Source organism: Sciurus vulgaris, assembly GCF_902686455.1.
Source record: "Sciurus vulgaris genome assembly, chromosome: 9".
Classification (NCBI taxonomy): domain Eukaryota; kingdom Metazoa; phylum Chordata; class Mammalia; order Rodentia; family Sciuridae; genus Sciurus; species Sciurus vulgaris.
The window spans coordinates 54,413,417-54,436,792 of NC_136469.1; the positions used below are offsets into that span (position 1 = coordinate 54,413,417).

General features: G+C 34.6%; 1 protein-coding gene across 1 annotated transcript in view; it reads right to left on the minus strand.

Moving 5' to 3' along the window:
- The window catches only part of TET2 (tet methylcytosine dioxygenase 2), a 126,336-nt gene that overhangs the window by 86,081 nt on the left and 16,879 nt on the right, over positions 1-23,376 (minus strand). Inside the window, 1 exon segment of the mRNA XM_079154728.1 lies at positions 581-726. The gene's annotated coding sequence lies outside the window, so the exon portion shown is untranslated.

Here is a 23,376-nt window from a genome sequence, read left to right on the forward strand (position 1 = left end):
GGCTACAAGTAGATTAAAAAAGGAGAGAAATAATATAGCAAGTGAGTAGAGATATCACAATTCCCCAGGCTTATAGTTATATTTGAATGATTATTTCTTTTTAAAAAATTCTTAGATATCAAGAATCTGATAAAAGTTTCCTTTAATGTAGAAAAATACAGATAAATATAAAGGTCAGTACACAAAGTTAGTCAACTCATTGATCTTAAAATTGATCCCATATGTCCTAAGCATAGATAATAAAGGTATTTGAGAGGGTAACTTTGACTAGAAGGTTGGAGCTAGACATGGTGGCACACGCCTGTAATCCCAGCAACGTGAGAGGCTGAGGCAGGAGGATCACAGTTCAAGGCCAACCTGAGTCTTTTAGTAAGACCCATCTCAAATAAAAAAAAAGGGCTGGTGATGTGGCTTAGTGGTAAAGCACCTCTGGGTTCAATCCTGGCACAAAAGAAAGAAAGAAAGAAACAACAACAACAACAACAACAAAAACCCCAGAAGGTCGGAAGAGAGAATAACCATTAAATTGGAAATAAAATGATATTTTCAAAACAAGCACCAACTGTGCCCACTGTCATACCAGCAGTTCTATCCCTCACTGCTCCTCCTGGATCATGTCCTGTTGACTACTGCTGAGCCCATCTCCTGTGTCCTCGAGTGGCAACTCAACAGGAGCAAGGGCAAGTAGATAATCTTGAGAGGGTCTGCTGCTGAATGTTTGCCAGCCTAGAAAAGACAGAGATGGAAAGTTTTTAAGTCTGCATAAAGAATCAAGTCATATACATCGGTTATTAAAGATATGACATAGAGTGTTAAGGGTTTTAGAACCCTAAATTTGGATGTTTCCATTACATTGTTGGCTGTTACAATATTTAGGGTTAAAGGATCTTTCTCAAGCAACAATGCCCTCAAAAGCACCAATAATAGTATTGCCTAATATGTGTAGAGAACATTTTGCAGTGCCCAAAGCACATTTGGTCTCTAAATCTTGATTGCAATAATCCATTAGGTTTGGGAACCAGTAGTTTATATTATTTCATCTGTTGAATCCCATGTTTCTCAGCCTGGGCTGCTAAGAGTATAATCTGGGTGTGAAGCTGAGTCCTTCTGCTCAGGGATTCTAATCTGCTGGGTAAGATGAAACCTATACTACAGGTAATTCTATGGTGAAGCGAGGATTGAGAATCATTAGTTTCCACCCTTCTACTTGAGATATAGCACTAATTCAACTCATAAATGGTAAATATTTATTCAGTTTATACCATGTCAAGGTAATGAACGACATGCTGTAGAATGGGTAGAGCTTAATAACATGGGTTTCCTGTGATCAGAGACTTTAATTTAGTGGGAGACATTGGACACACTTTTAGAAAGATTACCTAAGAAGATAGAGACTTTAAAAAACATAACCTAAGTAAGACTTCATTGATCAAATATATAGTAAAAACCTTGAGTGCTATAAAAAGTAGAGATGACTATGTACTGAAATAAGGGAGAAAATTTAAAACATGAGAGAGGTCCACTGAGTCTAATGGCAGGGTGAAATTCAGAAGGCAGGGGGAGGGAAGAAGGGAGAGAGGAATGAGAAGAGATCACTGTTTTCAGGTAAAAATGCACCTGCAGGAAGAAATTGAGGGAGATGAAAAAGATCACTTTGAAGAATTTCTCTAAAGGAGCATTAGAAAGATTCGGAGAGACAGATTCAAAATAAAATCCAAAGAGTTTTAGTAAAATGGCTAATGGAGTTGAACCATTTTCCTGAATATCTGGAAATAGTCTTTGAATATTCTGTAATAGTATCCAGAATAATATTAGAAGATGTTAAAGTTCAGGGTCTGGAGGCTTTTCCTAAATTACTGGGTTCTTAGAGAATGTCAGTCACTATGCTAGATGAACTACATGTTACTTTTTTAATACTCTCAGAAAACCTGGCAAGGTAGTTATTATTATTCCCATTTTATAGCATAGGAAAGGAGGGCTCAACTTTTTCTCAAAGTCACAGACCTAGGAATAGTGACCTCAGACTGGGATACACTGTTTCTTCAGAAGCATGGCATCATAAAAGTCAAGATTTTGTTTTTCTGAGATATAATTCACAAACCATAAAGTTCACCCTTTCAAAGTATACAGTGTCAATAGATTTTAGTATTTTCAAAAATTTGCTTATCATGACTACCTGATTCTAGATTGTTTTCATTGCCCCCAAACGTATTCAGTACCCTCTTAGGAGTCAGTTCTCATTCACCCCTCCTATGGCTCTTGGTGACCACTAAATCCAATTTGTCTCTATAGATTGGCCTATTCTGTACATTTTACACAAATGAAATTATGTAAAATTTGACCTTTGAGTCTGTTTTTTTTTTCCCTTAACATGTTTTTGAAAGTTCAAGCATGTTGTACTGTTTCTTTTTATGAGTAACATTCTGCCATTATAGATACACCAGATTTTCTTTGTCTATTACTGAGGTACTTTTGAGTTACTTCTGTTTTTATTATTACAAATAATGCATATGTGAACATTCATTTCCAAGGGATTTTTTATTGTGGTAAATATACGTAGCATAATACTTGCCATTCTAATCATATTTAAGTATAGATCTCTGTAGTTTTAAGGATACACTTGAGCAACCATCATCACCATCTTAGGAGAACTTTTTCATCTTCCCAAACTAAAACTCTATACCCACTAAAGAAAAACTCATCACTCTCCCCTCTTCCCAGACCCTGGCAACCACCACTCTACTTTGTATTTCTATGAATTTGACTGCCCTAGGTACCTCATATAAATAGAACCATAAAATTTGCCCATTGTGTCCAGCTTATTTCATGTGGCACAACGTCTTTAGAATTCACTGATGTCATACCATGTATCAGAATCTCCTTCCTCTTTAAGGATGACTAACAGGTCATTGTGGGTGTGTGTACCACATTTTGTTTATCCATCCATCCATGGGTGGACACTTGAGTTCCTTCAACATTTTGGTTCCTATGAATGAAGTTACAATGAACATGGGAACACATTGTTCATAACTCTCCGCGTGGACAAGTATTCAATTCTCTTGAGAGTAAAATTTTTAGGAGAGGAAGTGCTGGGTCATATGGTAATTCTAGGTTGACCTTTTGAGGAACTGCTAAACTGCAAAGTGGTTACATCACTGAACATTCTCACAGCAATGTACCAATTTTTTCAGCTCTTGGCCAACACTTGTTATTAGATGACTTTTTAATGATATCCCTTCTAGTAGTAAAAATTGGTAGAAGCTTAGGTGCTGTAAATAGTCAAGATATTGGCTTACTGTAGTAGTTCATGTGTAAGATGAAAAGAGTCAGAGAAATCAGAGAAATGGATCATTCCAGAAAGGAATCTGAAATGAAAAGATAAATCCTTGACATAATACATTAGGGGAAATCTTTGTTGGTCAAATAAATAATCATTAGGCAGATGAAGTTCAGGAGGCCGGGTGTGGAGACAAATATCTCTCTCTTTTTTTTTTTTTTTTGGTACTTAGAATTGAATCCAGGGCCATTTTACTGCCAAGCTAAGTCCCCAGTCCTTTTTATTTTTTATTTTGAGACAGGGTCCCACTAAGTTGCCTAGGGCCTCACTATGTTGGTAAGGATGGCCTTGAACTTGCAATCCTCCTGCCCAAGCCTCTGAGTCACTGGGATTACAGGAAGGCATAGCCACACCCAGTGAAAATTTTTTTTTCTTTAAGAAAGGTTCAAGACACAATGGTAAGACTGCAAGAAGGTCACTGCCTATATGTATGTGCTGAAGATTCCTATGACTGAGTTTAATAATTTATGAATCAAACACTGAGGAAGGCAGAGAAACTTTCGCTTTTCTGTTGTTTTTGTTTGTTTGTTTAAAATAGTAAAAGAATATTTAAATAGTATCAGAACTTCAGCTGTAAGTCTTTTCAGTTGGTATCATATATTTATCTATTCTGCAGGATGGTGGTACCTTTGGTTCTCTTGAGTGGACAAGCAGGCTCAGTGGACTTGCCCTCCAAGGGCTGCTACAAGATGAGGAGTCCTAGAGAGCCAAGTGTCTCTGTAAGCTATTATCGGGTTTACTGGAATTCATGCTGCCAAACTATCAAGGAGAAAATGAAGTTTCAGTTTTGTGCCCAAAAGAGTCCCCTTAGTAAAAAGAAGCCATTCCTAACAAATAGAACAGTCTCTATGAGAACATACTTTCTCAATGACTGATGATCCTGGCTTTGCTCAAGTTTGGAAAGATTCCAAAATGATACTATTCAAGAAATAAAGAAATGGTGACTCACATGTTTGGCTACTTATTTTGAGAGAAGCATAATGATACTATTCAGGATCTTGAGGTGAACATTGTGGAAGAAAATGTAAAACATCGTCAGCCAGCTTATACAGTAAGTTTCCCCTCTGACCTAACATATTGCAAGTTAAAACAAAGAAACAACTAACTCATCATGTAGAAGACAACAGAACAAACATGAGGGTAAATGCTGAAGAGAGTTAAGGTAAGAGGCAGGGCAGGGGAGGTGCAGGGAACTCCAACCTGACAGCCTGGGGGCACCTTTAAATGTTCTCAATCCCCCACATGTCTACAGTTTTAATTGAATGAAATAAACTTTATAAAAGTTGTCATCTTTCTGAGGTTAGTACAACTCTTATATTTTTCCCTAAACAGAAACCTATTCTGTTTATTCATCTGTATTAACTATTCACTGTGTTTTAAAAGGTAATATCTACTTCCTGTAATACTTTCTAGAAAGTAGATTTTTAAAAAAACAATGATAAAAATAGTTAAGATTTATAGGAAGCATTCTAAGTCATTCAGTCTTCAAAGTACTATCAGTTGTGTGCACTGGCACATGCTTCGCAGATGCCAGGGCCTCCAGAGCCTGCCCTCTTACCCACCATGCTTCATGGCTTCCATAAGCGTATAGGAGATGCAAGGAAGAAAATGTTACATTTTGGTGAAAGATAAGTTATTCTCTATTTCAAACCCTAGAAGCAGACTTCTTTTAAAAAATGGGGGGGGGGGGGACAAAAATCTCAAAAAACAAGTCATTCAAACTACAAACATGTACACATCTATAAAAGCCATGCACACCTTCTAAAAGAATCTTTCTTTTGGACACTAAATGTGTTCTTTTTCAATAGATGGATCCATCATTAATCAAAAGTCATCAAGTACTTCTGTTACAAACAGGAAGCCATGTTTATCATGCTGGATCTAGTCCTTCCTTTTTCTTTTGTGCTATTAGTCTGCCTGCCTTGCATGTGTCTCCGAAGCTTCTCAGCAAGAGATGTTTGCTTCCTGTTGAAATGCTGCCTCGGCTACCTCTCTGCTCAATGCAGTTCTCCTCTAGGTCTAAATGGGGTCAGACTGGAGTGCAATGAATACCACGTTACTGACCTCAGCGGGTTATGTCCACAAAATGTTTCTCCCCTTACTTTCTCTCTTTCTTTCTGCAAGAAAATGATCTCAAATGTACAGAGCCCAGAGGGAAGCACTATTTCAGCATGTCAGCAACTTGGCAGCAATGGCTGTTCTCCTATTAATACTTTAAAAATCACAACATAAAATAAAATCACTACTTAGCAGTTGAAGTTCTAAGAAGAAAATTAAAGACCGTGTGTACTTATACTCTCTGCTCTAACATACAAAAAGTGATAATGCTCAAAGAATTCAGTTAGCATTTGCAGAACAAATTCCAGTAAGATAAAAACAAATAAAACCCATCAAGGTTGTTTCTAGTTGACAGTCTTTATAGAACTAAAATTACCAAACAAACTTAAAATAATAACCACTAGTTATAAACTGTTTAGCACAGTATTTCCAATGTACATAGAGATTTTTTGAGAACACAGGAATGTAAGAGGTATATGTATAAATTCAGCCAGCCTTGTGTGCAAATTACAAATTAATTTACATAATTTCCAGAAATAAAAATTATGAGGAAGGAGGTGTAAAATAATTAAAAATCCAAGATGGTATATTAAAAAAACCAAGATGGAGAGCCCACATTAAAGAAAGACATTACACAAAAATGAAACATAAAAAGTCTACACAAATTCCTGCATCTGAGACAGAATTTCTGACACTCTGATACTTAGACACTTGTTAATACTTTAACTCTTTGGTCAGAGACTGCACCAATAGAAGGTATGTCCAAAATCTTTTTTTTTTTTTTTTGGTATTGGAATTTGAACCCAGGGGCCTTACATATCCAAGGCAAGTGCTCGGCCATCAAGCTACATTCTCAGTCCTTTAAAAATTAATTAATTAATTAGTTCATTTACTTATTTATTTATATTTTGAGATGAAGTCTTGCTAAGTTGCCCAAACTTGGACTCAAACTTGAGATCCTCCTACCTGAGCTACCCACATGGCTAAGATTACAGGCATGCTCTACTATGTCTGGTACCAAAGTCTTAACTCTGAAAAGTCAGCAAATGATGATTTACTTTTACTTCACTAAAATAGAATATGTAGTTTTCTAAAACAGAACTGTTTCCTAATATAGTTTTTTGGGGATCTCCTCTAGAAGGAGATGTAACGGGGTAAAAAGAGGGAGCCTAAATTAATTTTAATGTTTTACCTATCACTTCTCTTCATTTAAAGAGTTTTATGTATTGATTTTTGTGTCTATATCACTGACACTAATTGTACCAGGAACTAGGTTGTGCATTGACTCTCAGAACACCTTCTCTCCCCACCTCCCATAAACTCATAAGCAAACCAAGAACATAGACTGTAGAAGAAATACCAAAATATAAGTCAATTTCAGGTCCTAAGTTCAACTCTACTCATTCACAACTTCATGACCTTGGGCTGATTACTTAAGCAAACTGAGAACACAAGGAGTCTATATAGGATTGAGTTCTCTTTGTTCTAACCCTACTGTCCAATTGGATACAGATGAAACAAATACATATTTAAGGAAAATATTGCACAAATTGATAAGGGACAAAAACATGAGCAACATCATATTGATAGAATTCTGCCAATTTATATACACTTGCATATTAAAACTTTACAAGAAATACTCAGTGAATTGTAATATATAACTGTAACTGACAGTCACAATGTTCATTATTGAGACCAAAGAAAATTCACAACATATACATTTGATACTTTTGTACATTTGTACTCCTGTATGTTTGACATTTTTATATTATAAAGTAATGTATTAAATTCTTTAGAGTAATGAGTCTGCTGCCAAGGTTCAATTAGACTGAATTACTAACTACATACATTCATAATAGTCATATATTAAAAATCAATAAGTAGACCCTAAGTGCCTTTTAAGAACTGCTTCAAATCTACAATAACCTAGACATTTAAAACCAGTTCATTTTTTTCTACTTTTTAAAAATGGTATTAGGCTTATATTAACCTACCTTCCAATTTCTTAAAGACAGATAGGAAATAAATGAATGAATTATTTATCTATTTATTCGCTTGCTTATTTTTTGTGGTGGTGAGGACTGAACCCAGGACCTCATGCACACGAGGTAAGCATATACCACTCTGCTACATCCCCAACCCAAGAATAAATTTTTAAATCATTATGTTGTAAATTATTCACAACCCAAAGAATATTTTCAGGTAAGGATTCTGTAAGTCATACGACCTGTAAGAGCTAAGGTTTGAAGCCATTACATTAATATTATCAATACAAACATCAAAGGATCAATCTGAAAATTTTTAGTTTGATGAGATGACAACCTATATAAAATGAAAATTTTTACACTATAAAACTGCTGACATTTGATTTTTTACTATTTTTTAAAAATAGCATTAATTTCAGAAACAATACTGACAAAGTTTTCTTTTCTTTTAGATTAAAACCTAAGGCACTTAACCATTGAGTCACTCTCCCAGCCCTTTTCATTTTTTATTTTGACACAGGCTCTCAGTAAGTTGCTTAGAGTCTCCCTAAGTAGCTGAGGCTGGCCTCAAACTTGCAATCCTTCTTCCCCAGCCTCCTGAGCTGCTGGGATTACAGGCATGCACCACCAAGCCCTACTTTTCATTCTAAAAATTTAAATGACCAATTTCATCAAATTGTATTCCTATTTAAAAGAGAAAGGAAAAAAAGAATTCCTAAAAATATTTCAGAATACATAAGAAAACTCAGGGGTTATATTTACCTGAATTGTTAAATGCAAACTGGAAGTGTCATAAAATACTTGTATTCTAAGGTATTCTTAAAAGCAGTTAAGGAAACATCAAGTTAAGAAGAATAAATGTCTCTTTCACCATATATGAGTGGTAACCAAAATATTTAATGAATGGCATGTCAAAGCCTGGGACATAATGCTAGAAGAAGGCTCTAAAAGCAGCCTACACGCCACAGGTAATTTTAGTTTGGGGAGTGTGGAGGGGTCCAGGGGAATCATGGGAAGGGAGCATAGTGGCTTACCAGCTACCTTGGAAATACTTCAGTGACTATCAGCACAGCCTCTCTCTTGTGCACCTGCTACATATCAGCTCTGGTTATTTTGCAAGATTCTTAAATAAGAGATTAAAAAAGGCATTAAGTAACTGCTGCAGGTCTCTTTTAAATCTACCACTTGTTGGAAAAAAATGTAACTATTAACTTTGGTAGTAGCTAGAGAGCAACATGATGAGGGAAATTTGGTGGGTGAAAATATAAAGACAAAATATTTTTAATACCTTCAAATTATAGAAAAGTTTATCATATTTATAGTATTAAAGTTTCATAAAAATGGAAGTATAAAGTGAAACTTTCAAGTAGTGGCCAAGATGACAGAATTTAAATATATTTCTCCCTAAGTAAAGAAGACATATAGGAATTATAAACTAAATCACACAGAGTTTGCAAATTATATAAATGATTGAGAAGTCCAAATAAATATTTTTGTAACAAACTTATGAAATATTTTTCATAAAAGTAATTATCATTATCATACTTGAACTGGACTTTTATGTCTTAAAATTTCCTGGAAAAGTGGTACAACTATTGCTACTTACAAACTAATTTCTTATGAATGTTCAAGACAGAACAGCATAAATTTAAAAAAAAATTCATGAACTGTTACAGGTGTCGGAATATCTTACACAGGTCTGTGCTTTTTAAAACAATGTATTAAATTATTATTTTATTTGCTAGATCTTTTAAGTAGAATATCTGAATCTTAAGAGAACAGGAATTTGTTGTTGTTGATTGTCCTTTGTTGAAAGGGATTAAAGTCACCTAGCAACCTCTGTGTTGTAGAAACCAAAGTAAGAGTTGGTTGTCTACCACCAGCTCTTCTAAAATGAAAGAGTGCAAGTAAATAGAAACACACTATCTGTGTGATGGTGCCTGGACACACATTCTTCATCACATGGCAAAGCAAAAATCATCAAGAAATTCCCAGGAGAAGGAAACCTTCCTCAGGTATTTTAACTGAGACTGAATTGAGGGTTTATAAACCCTCAATTACCATGCAGAAACATATACACACCCACACACAATCTCAAAAAAAAAAAAAAAAAAAAAAAAAAGACAAAAAACATGGCCAAAGAGTACAGAGATCATAGCTTAGAAAAAGGATCTGCAAACTGGAAACCTTATTAAGGACTTTAAAATATTCTAGGGAGAAATGAAGATGAGCATAATGATGATGACTGATAGAATCTGGGGCTTTATTTTAAGCCTTTTTGATAGAGGCAAACAAGGAATGAAGATAAAGTTAGGACAGGAGACTAGGGAAAGCAACTTCAACATGGGGGAATAAATGTGAGAAACTGAGTTATAAAGCACGATAAAAAGGCAACATCACTTAGAATGTGAAATACTATTTGTAATAATAGGATAGAAGGAAACAGTAGAGAATATTTATATTTTCAAGAGAATTGAAGTGTCATGAGATTCTGGAGTACACAAAATGAGTTCTGAAGTCAATAATTAAACATAATTTAGCTCCCTAGTATAAGGAAGAATCTATGTCTCTTAAAACAGAAGAGCTTCTAATCTAGGTACATTGGACAGATTTCTATTTTCCATTGTATCTCTTTGGGTTTTTTAAAATTTTTTCATCAGTGTGTTACAATTTTCTTTTAAATAATTTTTATTTGTTTTAATTAGTTATACATGACAGTAGAATGCATTTATGTATTTTGATAAGTCACATAGAAATGGAGTGTAATTTCTAATTTTTCTGATTGTATATATTGTAGGATCACATCAGTCATACAGTCACATATGTACATGAGGTAATAATAATGTCTGTTTCACTCTACTACCCTTCCTACCCTCATACCCCTTACCCTCCCCTTCACTCCCTTCTACCTAAAGTAACTCTTTCTTTCCCTAGTGCCACCTCCCTTATTGTGCACATGGATTAGAAGAATATTGTTTAAGTATCCATATCCAAATTTATAGAACTTTAAAATTATATCAAAAATTTCAAAAATATTCTAGTTAAAACTACCCTTTAATACAGAAGAAAATTAGAAACTTTCAAAATTTTGCACTCCGACAAAATAGAAAATCTCGAAGACATCGACAAATTTCTAGAGACATATGATCTACCCAAACTGAATCAGTAGGACATACACAATTTGAACATATCAATTTCAAGCAATGAAATAGAAGATGCCATCAAAAGCATACCAATGAAGAAAAGCCCATTCTCAGCCAAATTCTACAAGACCTTCAAAGAAGAACTAATATCAATACTACTCAAAGTATATTTCCATGAAATAGAAAGGGAGGAAACCCTTCCAAAATCATTCTATAAGGCTAGTATATCACCCTAATACCAGAACCAGACAAAGACACATCAAGGAAAGAAAACTTTAGACCAATATCCCTGATGAACATAGATGCAAGAATTCTTAATAATACTGGCAAGTTACATTCAAAAACATACTAAAAAGATAGTGCACCATGATCAAGTGAGTTTCATCCCAGCTTGGTTCAACATATGGAAATCAATAAATATAATCCATCACATCAATAGACTTAAAGATAAAAATCATATGATTTCAATAGATGCAGAAAAAGCACTTGATGAAAGACAGCATTCCTTCATGTTCAAAATACTATTATATCCTTTGTGCTTGCCACACATTTATGCTTAATAAATTTGCTGAAATGTGTGGAAAAGGGGAACAAATTAAATATTGGATTCTTTCATAGTTTGGATCTGGAATGCCCCCAAAGGCCCACGTGTTAAGGCTTTAGTGTCCTAGCCATAAGGTGTGTGGCTTGGTTCTCCACATGCTGTCACGGTGATATGCAGCACAGGCTCAAAGCAATGGATCCAATGGATCATGGATGGAAACCTCCACATCTATGAATCAAATGAACATTTCTCTTTATAAGTTAAAGAAAAACAGAAGAGCTTAATAATTACAAAACAAGTCTACATATATTTTATACGCATACAAGCAGAGAGCAGAGAAGAGGTGTGACAATTTGTATTTTTCTTCTGTATTAATGACTAAAATAATGGAATGTGGGAAAGTATTTTCAGGCCATGAAATAATAAAATCACCATTTTTAAGTCATACTAAGCAAAGTTTGGAAAAAAGAAGTCACTGACTTTGCCTTCAGAGAAGCTTGTCTGGAAAAGCTGAGGTTCATAGGCCTTGAACAATCAATATTGAGAGTCTTCATCATTGACTTTGGATGGAAACGAAATGAAGACTGGAGCATCTAATCCTTACACTTTCATTTCTAAGACTGACTTACCGTTGGCTGAACAGAGAAGCATAACAATGCCTCCAAGAATGAACAAATAAGAGAAAGGAAGCAAACAAAGAACTATGAATATAAACACCTTAATTTGAGTCAGGAGTCATTAAAAGCCAGATCATTTACATATTAGAAACATCTCTTTGCTCTTAGGTAAGATGAAAAATGCCAAAGAAACCTAATAGAAAGATAAATGCAATAATGTCTCACTAGGAATGCAACTGCTCTACAGGACTTCTCTGCAGACAGTCTTCCAGTGGGATGTCAATCTTCCCTCCAACAAGTGCCACTGACATGACTTAATATTCTAGGTTATGCCAGGTCAGGGTACACCAGTCACCTCCACTGCCATGAATGAAGTCATGCATTATCAGAAAGCAGGTCAGAGGTGTCATAAATCATCTAAGTGTAACAGCTGACTCCCAATAACCTTCTATTAAAAGCACTCACTTCCCAAATGAAGTAAGATAAGGAGGGAAATCCTCACACAAAAATAAAACAAGAATTTTTTATTTTAAATACTCTCTGAAAAAATAAAGAGTTTTTAAATATACAAATTTGGCTTGTAGCCTCTGAAGTATTACAGGCATTGACTGAAGGCAACTGTTTAAGTGGGTCCATTTGTTCATTCTGCTTTGTTTGTAGTGCTAGGGTTCAAGCTGAGGTCCTTGTCCACTGCTATAATACAGCAGGCACTCTACCACTGAAGTACATCCCAGCCCAAAGGAGGGCACCTGAATTGTACCCACTATCTCCTGTAAATCCCCTCTTGTCTCCAATACTCACCTTTTAAGGAAATACTGGTGTTAATTGTTTATTGTGAATAAACTTATGGGTCAATTAGGAAGAAAACTAGGTTATTTTCCTTAACTTCAAGTTGGGAAACAGGTCATACAGAGGACTGGATTTGAAACAGTATAGCAACCCATAAAACATAGGATGTAACTTTATTACCTAGTTCCTTTTTATAAGTTAATTTTTCAGATTGCCTATTTTTTTTCTAGTAGTAAACTTTATTTCTTGGTTCACTGTAAAATGGAGCAGAAAGTTCTGAGAGTTCTCATGTATACCCAGTCTTCACACACCAAAACTTTCCAACTACCAACATACCACACCAAAAATGGTGCTTTTGTTACAACTGACCTGTCAATATATATCCATTGACATATCATCATCATTTTCTGCCAGGCCAATATCATCTAGATTTTCCCTTGTTGTAGGAGTTTTATACTGTTGCATTTTACATTTAGATTTATGATCCATCTTGAGTTAATTTTTTGTGAAGTACGTTAGGTCTATGTCTAGATTCTGACTTGGTTTTGTTTTTGTTTTTCTTCATGTGGATGTCCAGTTGTTTCAGCATGATTTATTGAAAAGACTGTTTTGTTACATTGTATCGCCTTTGCTCCTTTGTGAAAGATCAACTGAGTGTATTTATGTGGTTTATTTGAGCTTTGCATTCTGTTCCACTGAACTATTTTTCTATTCTTTAACCAGTAACACATTGTCATGATTACCAGTTTTATAGTCTTTAGTTTAGTTCTATTCCACCGTTCTTCAATACTGGGTTGGCTATTCTGAGAATTTTGCCTCTCCGCATAAACTTTATAATTACTTTGTTGATATCCCCAAAAAAGTTGCTGTGATATTTTCTGTTGTTACATTGAAGTTGAGAAGAACTGACATACTGACAATATTGACTCTTTCTATCCATGAACATGGAATACCTCTCCATTTATTAGTTCTTTGATATGTTTAATCAGGGTTTTGTAGTTTTGTTTTTGTTTTTTTTACAATTTATTTTTTTCAATTTTTACAGACTGCATTTTGATTCATTGTACACAAATGGGATACAACTTTTCATTTCTATGGTTGTGCACAATGTAGGTTCATATCATTCGTGCAAATTGTAATGCATTATTAATTTCAAATTATTCAATTTATTGCTAGTAGATAGAAATATGATAAAGTATGAGTATTAACTTTGTATCCTACAACCTTGCTATAATCACTTATTAGTGCTTGTTTTTATAGTTTCTCACTATTATGATGTTAGGTAGGTATCTTGTAAATATTCTTTATCATGTTTGGAAAGTTCCATTCTATTTCTAATTTGCTAAGATGATTGTTTTCACTTTTGCTTTTAAACTATGAATGGGTACTAAATTTTGTAAAATACTTTTTCTACATCTATTGATATGATTAAGTGGGCTTTTTTTTTTTTTTAGCTTCTTGATGTGATTTTCAAATACTGAACCAGACTTACATACCTGAAATAAATCACACTTGTTTGCAGCATACTAATTCTTTTCATACATTATTAGATCTGATTTGCTAATATTTGGTGAGAATTTTTGTATTTATGATTATGAGAGGCATTGGTCTGTAGTTATCTTTTCTTTTGAGGACTTTGTTTTTAGTATTAGGGTAATATCAAATTAGGTTTCTGTTGACTTCACAGAATGAGTTATGAAGTATTTCTTTTATCTTTATCTTCTGAACGAGATTGTGAAGAAGTGATACAACTTCTCCCTTCAATGTTCTGTAGAATTCACTAGTAAACCCATCTGGGGCTGGTTCCTTCTACACTGAAAGGTTATTAATTGCTGATTCAATTTCTTTAATAGATACAGACATATACAGATTGTCTACTTCTTCTTGAGTAAGTACCAGCAGATTGTGCCTTTCAAGAAATTGTGCTTTTCAAGAAATTTCAAGGTCCATTGTAAAATATGCTGGCACACATTTTTTCATAGTGTACATTTTCATCCTTTTAAGTTCCATAGGATCTGTAGTGATGTCCCATCTTTTATTTCTGGTATTATCAATTGGTGTCCTCCCTATTTTCCTGAGTTAGCATGTTTTCTGTTTACAGACTGGGTAGGCTATATAGAGGTTTATTTTGGTTGATGGTTCTGGTAATGCAAGTTGGAGGAGTTGCATCTGGTAACAGCATTCTTGTAGCAGAGTTCCAAGGTGACAAAGGGCATTGTGTGGTAAGAGACAGGGAGCAACATGTGAATCTCTTTCCCTCTTCTTCAACAAAGCCACCAGGATTCAACTATGGGGGTTCCAATCTAATAATCTTATATATAATCCTAATCACTTTCCAAGGACCCAACCTCTGAATACCATAGTCAGATTGTTTTCACCATCTTAATATCTCACATTGAGGACTAAATTTAATATATGAAGTCTTATGGGAGACATAAACCATATCCAAACTTTAGCACCTGGTTAGAGGTTTATTTACTCCACAAATTTAACGAGTGCTCACTTTCATGCAAATATTTAAAAATTTCTCTTGAGTTCATTGAGTCATGATTCATCTCCAAGTGTCTAGAGGATTTTCTTGATATCTTTCATTATTGATTTCTAGTTTAATTCTATTGTGGTCTAAGAGCAGATATTATTTGATTCTTTTAAATTTGTGTGTGTTATATCCCAGAATGTGTTTATCTTGGTGAATGTTCTATGCTCTCTTAAAAATAATGTGTAACCTACTGGTATAGAATGAAATAGTTTATAGATATGAATTGTATGTAGCTGATCCACTGTGCTACTGAGTTCAACTATTCCCTTACTAATTTTCTCCTTGCTGGATCTAGACATTTCTGAGATAAGAGAGCAAATGTTTTATTTGTAACTTCACTTGCCCCAAAGTTTATTCTTTCTGAAATTAACAGAGCTATTTTTTTTGTATAGTGTTAGCATGGCATATCTCTCATTTTCAAACTTGGAAAATATCAGAGATGAAGAAAAATATTGAAAGAAGGCAGAAAAATATTAACACTTTACCATCAAGGAGCAAAATGAGAATTTTATCTGACTTATGAACACTTAAAATGTTGATTGTAGCTCAGTGGGCTAGCACTTGCCTAGCATGCACAAAGCACTGGGTTCCATCCCCAGCAACACAATAAGTAAATAAATAAATAATAAATAATAAAATGTTGAAAGGGAAAGCATGGTAAAATTCTGAATCCTACAAAATTGTCCTTCAGACAATTTAGTTTTTAATATATGTCCATTTAGTTTTTAATATATGTATCTTTTCATCAGAAGCAGTTTCATTATAAACAATTCTGACAATCTCTTTTTCATATATTAGATCAATTTATATTTAAGTTGACTATTAATACTGTTGGATTCATATCTACCAAAAGTAAACTTTTTTCTAATTTTTGTCCTCGTTTGTTCTTCCTATTTTGTCTTCCACATTTTTCTGTGATGTGTGTTTATGGATTGACAGTGTGAAGAATTGGACACTGGGCCTTGCACAGGCTAGCCAAGCGCTCCACTGCAGAACTATACCCCCACTTGTCTTTTGTGGTTTTGGTTTTGGCTGAGTATTCTCTATTTTTCTGTTTTTTAACACTGCCTTTTTTTTTTTTTTTTTTTTTTTTTTTTTACTTTCTGAGTGAGTATCCTAATGCTTGCAATATATATTTTCAAATAATAAAAGACCACTTTTAAGTAATACTATACTGCTTCAGAGGAAGTGTAAATACCTTATGATAATAAAATATTCTTAATTCCTTCATCCCATCCCTTATATTATTGCCATCACTCATTTCGCATATATGTAAGTTGATAAAAAAAAAATACACAGAAAACACACACAATCACATACATTGTTGCTATAATAGCTTCAAAACAACTCTTTCCTGTTGGACATTTAAGAATTTTTTAAAAGTTTGTTAGGCATGGTGGTACACACCTGTAATCACAGCCATTTGGGAGGATAAAGCAGGAGGACTACAAGTTTGAGAACAACCAGGCAACTAAGCAAGACCCTGCCTCAAAATAAAAAAAAATTAAAAAGGTTTGGGATGTGGCTCAGTGGTACAGAGTCACAGGGTTCAATCCCCAATACCACAAACAAAACAAAAATAATTTTTTTAAAGTTTTCATTTTACTTTCACTTTTTCACCTTTTATACTCTCTTTATGCATATCAAAGTTTTGTTCTGTTTTTCTTTCTTGTTATCTTTTTTCCTGGGGATTGCTCTACCGTTGAGCGACATCTCCATACTTTTGGAGGCTGGCCTCAAATATGTAATCCTTCTGCCTCAGCCTCCTCAGTCACTGGAATTACAGGCAGGTACCACTCTGGCTGTCTGTATACTGAAGTTTTTAACCTATGCAATTTTGATTTTCTCTGAAAAACTTTTTGACATTTTTGCAAGGTAAGTTCACTGACAACAAATTCCCTGAATTTCTGTTTGTGAATCTTTTTGTTTGTTTGTTTTTGCAGTTCTGTGTACAGAACCCAGGGTATCACACATGCTATGCAAGTGTCTACCACTGAGCTATACTTCCCTGAGAAACTATTTTTCTTTCACTTCTGAAGGACAATTTTGTAGGATTCAGAATTTTACCATGCTTTCCCTTTCAACATTTTATTATTTATTTATTTATTTATTTATTTATTTATTTATTTATTTATTGTGTTGCTGGGGATGGAACCCAGTGCTTTGTGCATGCTAGGCAAGTGCTAGCCCACTGAGCTACAATCAACATTTTAAGTGTTCATAAGTCAGATAAAATTCTCATTTTGCTCCTTGATGGTAAAGTGTTAATATTTTTCTGCCTTCTTTCAATATTTTTCTTCATCTCTGATATTTTCCAAGTTTGAAAATTATACACCTAAGTGTCTCAGGTGTGTGTGTGTGTAAGTTTAAGTCCCTTATAATAGTAAGTGTAAGTGTAAGAATATCCCGTTTGATGTTCTCTGAGCTTTCTGAATTTTTTATTTGCTGTCTGTCATTCATTTGGGGAAAATTCTCAGGCATTATGTCTAATAATGCTTCTATTCCTTTCTTTCTTCTCCTCCTTGCACACCCATTGCATACTATGCCTTCTATGGTTGTCTTATAGTTCTTGAATATTTTGTTCTATTCCCCCATTCTCACCTCCCCCCAGTCTTTTTTCTGTTTGCTTTTTAGTTTTAGAAGTTTCTATTATCACATCCTGAAGTGCAGAAATTTTTTCCTTAGCAATGTCCAGTTTACTAATGAGGTCATCAAAGGCATTTTTCATCATTCCTGTTCCAGTGTTTTTGATCTCTAGCATTTCTTTTTGGTTCTTAGAATTTATATCTCTATGTTTACAATTACTATCTGTCCCTGCATGTTGTCTCTTACTTATATTAAAGCCCTTAGCATATTAATCATCATTTTAAAAGAATTCCATTCTGATAGTTCTCATATCACCACCATATCTGGCTCTAGTTCTGATGCTTGTTTGGGATCTTAAAACTATGTGCTTTGCTTGTTTTTTTTTTTCCTTCTGCCTTTTAGTATGCCTTATAATCTTTTGTTGAATGGCACACGTGACATTCTGGGTAAAAGGAACTGCTGAAAGTGTTTAGAAATGTGGTAATAATGTGTATGTGGGAAGCATCCAACAGTCCTGTAGTTACAATCCTTTAGTGAGCCTGTACCCTGGGCTTGAACATCACCAGTGATTCTCATTTATTTTTCCCTGTTATACAGGACAGGATGAACTGAGGAATCTGGAGTTGGATATTTCCCTTCCTCAATGTTAGACTCTGAAAAAATCCCAGAAGTTTAGGCTTTGGGTTTTAGTTTTTCTTGAGGGCAGGTCTTGATAAATTTAACAAAATGCCCTGACATATTTTAAAATTTTGCCTTTTTAGCCAGGCAAGGTGGTGCACACCTGTAATCCCAGTGGTTTGGGAGGCTGAGGCAGGAGGATTGTGAGTTCAAAGCCAGTCTCAGCAAAAGCTATGTGCTAAGCGACTCATTGAGACCCTGTCTCTAAATAAAATACAAAATAGGGCTGGGGATGTGCTCCTGAGTTCAATCCCTGGCACCCCCTCCAAAAAAAAAAAAAATTTTTTTTTCCTTTTTTTTCTTTTTCTCTTGGAAGCACAAGTTAATTTTCTCCCAATAATCACTATGAGGACCTGGCAGAACTCCTGGAGGTAAAGATAACAAAAGTGTGCATCCCTATAACAGAGTTCCCTAGTAGTTTTAAATTCTCAAAAGCATTCACATTGAGCCTCCAGTAAGTTGTTAATTATGATTCAGGTTTTTCTACCCTGTCATTGTTATGCAGAGATTTCTCCTTGCAGGATTTTGCTCAGGCAAGTTGTGCTTCTCTTCACAGGTCTGTCTGTTTAATATCTGGGGCAGTGGTTTGTCCTGTGATCTTACTTCTCTGATAGATCCAAGAAGAGTTGATAGTTTCTTATTCAGCTCTTGTTAAAATGTAGTAATAACTCCTAAGACGCTTCCATGACACTGGACTAGAAACCAGTCTTGTCGTTACTTTTTTAAAGAGCTTTCCCCCATCCCCTCAGTCTTCGGTAACTTTTCAACCATAAGTAATCCTAGAGATATCTTATCTTTCCCAAATATGTTTTAGGAAATGCTAGTGACAAGAAATTCTTTGATCATGGTGAAATGTTTCTCAAAACGGTATTAAAAAATTATTTTTGCAATGTACAAACATGTCTTTAAAAGAACTGAGGAAATGTCTTTTAAGGTGTATCACATAAGACATAGGTTTATTGAAATATTATATATATAATTTTATATAAATATATATTACTTCCCTTTATAACTTTCCTTGATAACCACAAAATTTTATCCATATATATATATAGTATAGTTATAGAAAAAACTTAAATTCTGGGTAAAAATAAGATTAGCATATTAAGTGCATTTTTGTAATTATTTTGTCAATGCATATGCTGACAGAGAAACTGGTCTTTTGACATGATTACTATTCAAAATTAAGATCTATATACATTATTATAAGCATGGGTAAAATATGTTGTATTTCTTACATACATCTACTGTCCATCAATATTTTATTAAATTTAAGTCTGAAGAAGTCTCAATATTTTTTGTAATCAATATTAATCACCATAAAATTATGATCCTGTTTATGTTACTTTAATAGGAGTTCTCCTAAGGATATTTGCCTGAATTGGTAGATGTTTTAATTTACCATGTAATGAATATGTAGAGAAACAGACTTGTTTCTGGTATCCACTGAGCAGTAGAGAAAATAAATCGGCAAATTCCTTTGAATTTCCTGGTTTCATCACATTTGCATTTTTGTAGTAAATCTGTCATTTTCAAAACTATGATTTCTTTGTTTCCTTTATTCACAGAAATGATTCATATTGTCTTTTTTTTTCTAAGTTTTTAATAAGATTGAATTTTTCTTAAAAGATTAATGTAAGCACTTTGGTAAATAGCACATGGTAAGGGACAATTTTATGCACACTTTCCTCTTAAAGGGTAGGTAAACTTTTTATTCTCTGTATTCCATATAGGTGTGAACTGGTTCTTAAGAACAAAGCTTATATTCTTTTTGTAAAATTATTTATTTATTTTTACATGGTGATAAGGATCAAACCCAGTGCCTTCCACATGCTAAGCAAGTGCTCTGCCACTGAGCTACAGGCCAGCCCCAAATTTGTGTTTTTAAGAAGTATGTCAAGATGATTCTTCTTCATATCTCCTATTCCCTGAAAGGATATTTAAGGTTTGGTTTGCAGAAATTTTACTTTCTGCTCTGTCAGAAAAGCAATATCACTGCATGAGGAGAAAGAGCAGCATGGTCAATTTAGAAAAAGCTGCTAATTGCCTACATCAATTTCATTACCAAAAATTTCATCTGTTGAATACTGTTTCCTCACTGAAAGATTTTCTTTTTAAGTTAGGTTAAATCACTTTCAAGTCTTAATGCCACTCATATTTTCACATTTTGAGAGACACTGAAGAAAATCTATTAAGAAACCTTGAATTCAACCTTCATAATTCTTAAATGTTTCTAATAAACATAAGGTGCTTAAGGTATTTGATTAGAACACTATTTTTCCCTGAACAGAAATAATAAGGTCAATTATAGAATGAAAAGTAACAAATATTTATTGTCTGTGATATACTGCAAAGAGTCACACACACACACACACACACACACACACACACACCACACACACACACAGAGATGAGTCTGAAGTTCAGTGAATTTCAGACAGTATCTTGCTTACATCCTTCATTCTATAGATGAAGAAATAGTATGCTATCCTACCAAATTCATCCAAATCCTGTTTTGTCTGTCTACAAAGTGCATACAGTGGACATATGAAGGACATAGTAAGCCTGGGAAAAAGATTAGGAAACAGACTTCCAAAACAGGTAAAAAGAAGGATTTAAAATGCATATAATAGTCTGGAGGAAACAGCCCTCTTTGTTTCTTTAAGTCTACCCTAGCTAAAACTGCTGCTTTTTCTTCTACACCATCCCAGGTCCCACACTGTCCTATTCAAGGGAAAATGGCAGATACTGAATGGCTAGCAGGGAGAAGTATGCTTCACTAAGAGGCCCCTATAGTTCAACAGTTGCAACTTGGTAGCACCAGTATTTAAGAATTAAAAGAATATATGTCAGGGACTGGGGGTATAGCTTAGTTGGTAGAGTGCTTGCCTCACAAGCACAGGCCCTGGGTTCAATCCCCAGCACTGAGGCAAAAATAAAAAAAAAAAAAAAAGAAGAAGAATATATGCCAGTATGTTTTTTTGAATAAGACCTTTTATTACCCATAATTCTTCACCTTATTTTCCTCTTCCTATCACTTTTTGAAGAATGGAAGATGAGGGCTAGGGATACAGTTCAGTTCATAAAGTGCTTGCCTGTCAAGCACAAGACCTTGGGTTCAATCCCCAGCACTGAAAAAAAAAGAATGAAAGATGAAAAAAAAAAAAAAAAAAGAAGATGAATAAGGGACCATTTGCTTCTGTTATCTGGTTATATGGTTGAATATTGTTATCAACAACAAATATTAAAACTCGCATCAATTTTCCTGATTTCAGAAAGTCTCTCATATTTGGAAGAAGAAAAATTTGAAAAGAATTAATAATCTAATTTCACTAGCATGGAGTAGATTGTTATCAATTTTCTAGGTCACTAAATTGCTAGAATGAAAATTCTCTAAGAATATTTGTCTCTATTCTCTGTGAGCTTAATAATGTGCCAGACATTGTGCTAGACTCTGGAGATAATATTTTGACAAAACAAAAATGGAACTCCCATCATGGAACTTATAAATCACACTGAAATTCTTCTGGATTTTGAGCCAGCAATATAGCAGCAAGAAAATTATACTCCAAATACCATGATTTATTTTGTCCACATAAAAAATAATAAAGAAGACATTTCAAACTAGCAGAAAACCTGCACAAATCTACCTGTAACTCTTTTTTTAAATATTTTTTAGTTATAAATGGACCTTTATTTTTATTTATTTATATGTGGTACTGAGAATTAACCCAGTGCCTCATGCATGGTAGGCAGGTGGTCTACCACTGAGCTACAACCCCAGCCCCAATAACTCTTTTTCACTGTGAAAAACAAAAACAAAAAAATGTGGGAATTCTGCACTGAAATACTAGTTGCAAGATATCACCCCAGCAGTTGCTAGAAGGTACTGGTGGTGAGGCCATTTCTTCTAGCCTAGAAAGAGCAGTTAGTAGAGACACAACTGAAAGACAGGAACCTGCAGGGTGAATACAGGCAGTGCTCATCCTGGAAGAGATTTGAGCTTCCAGTTCACTTATAAATCGTTGTTTGAAACTGGAGGGTAGTGTTGCAAATTTTGTTTATATTTTGAAGTAGTCACAAATCTCTTTTAAGCACAAAATATAAGCCACATGTGGTGGCACATGCCTGTAATCCTAGAGACTCAGGAGGCTGAGGCAGAAGGATAGCACATTGAGGCCACTCTTGGTGACTCTGAGACTCTCAGCAATTTAGTGAAACCCTGTTTCAAAATAAAAATGGCTGAGTATATCAATGTATCTCAGTGGTAAAGCACCCCTGGGTTCAATCCCCAGGACCAAAAAACAAAACAAAACAAAGTAGCTGGAATAATATCCAATTATAATAACATTGGATAAGAGTATAGCTGCCAATGTGTACTGGCATTTTAGCTACAAATGTTTACTTTACCTCAGAAATTCTTAGGAAATTGTTATGCCACATTGACAGAAAGCCTAATTTCACCTACATATGCTCAGTGGATATTTTATCTATCTATCTTTATTTATTTATTTATTTATGTGCTTGCTTACTTACTTTTTGTATACGGGATTGGACCCAGCATTTACTATTGAGCAACATCTCCAGGCCTTTATATTTTTAGATAGCATCTTGCTAAATTGACTTGGAACCTTCCTGCCTCAGTCCCTCAAGCTGCTGGGATTACAGGTATGCACTACCATGCCTTCTCTCACCCCACCTTCCTTTACTCCCCACTCCTTCCCTTCCTCCCTTTCTTTCTTTCTTTCTTTGATGCTGGGGATCAAACTCAGAGCCTTGTGCATGCTAGGCAAGCACTCTTAACACTGAGCCACATTCCCAACCCCCTCTACCTTTAATTTTTAATGGGGACAATTCAGGTAGAAATCACAACATTGGTAGCTTAGAAGAGAAAAACAAACTAAAAAAAAAAAAATATATATATATATATATATACACACACACACATACAAACATATACATATACATAGATAGATAGATTCCCCCCCCCCTTTTTTTTTTGTAGTGCTGGGGATTGAACCTAGGGCCTTGTGCTTATGAGGCAAACACGCTGCCAACTGAGCTATATCCCCAGCCCTATATCCCCCGTTTTATAAACCA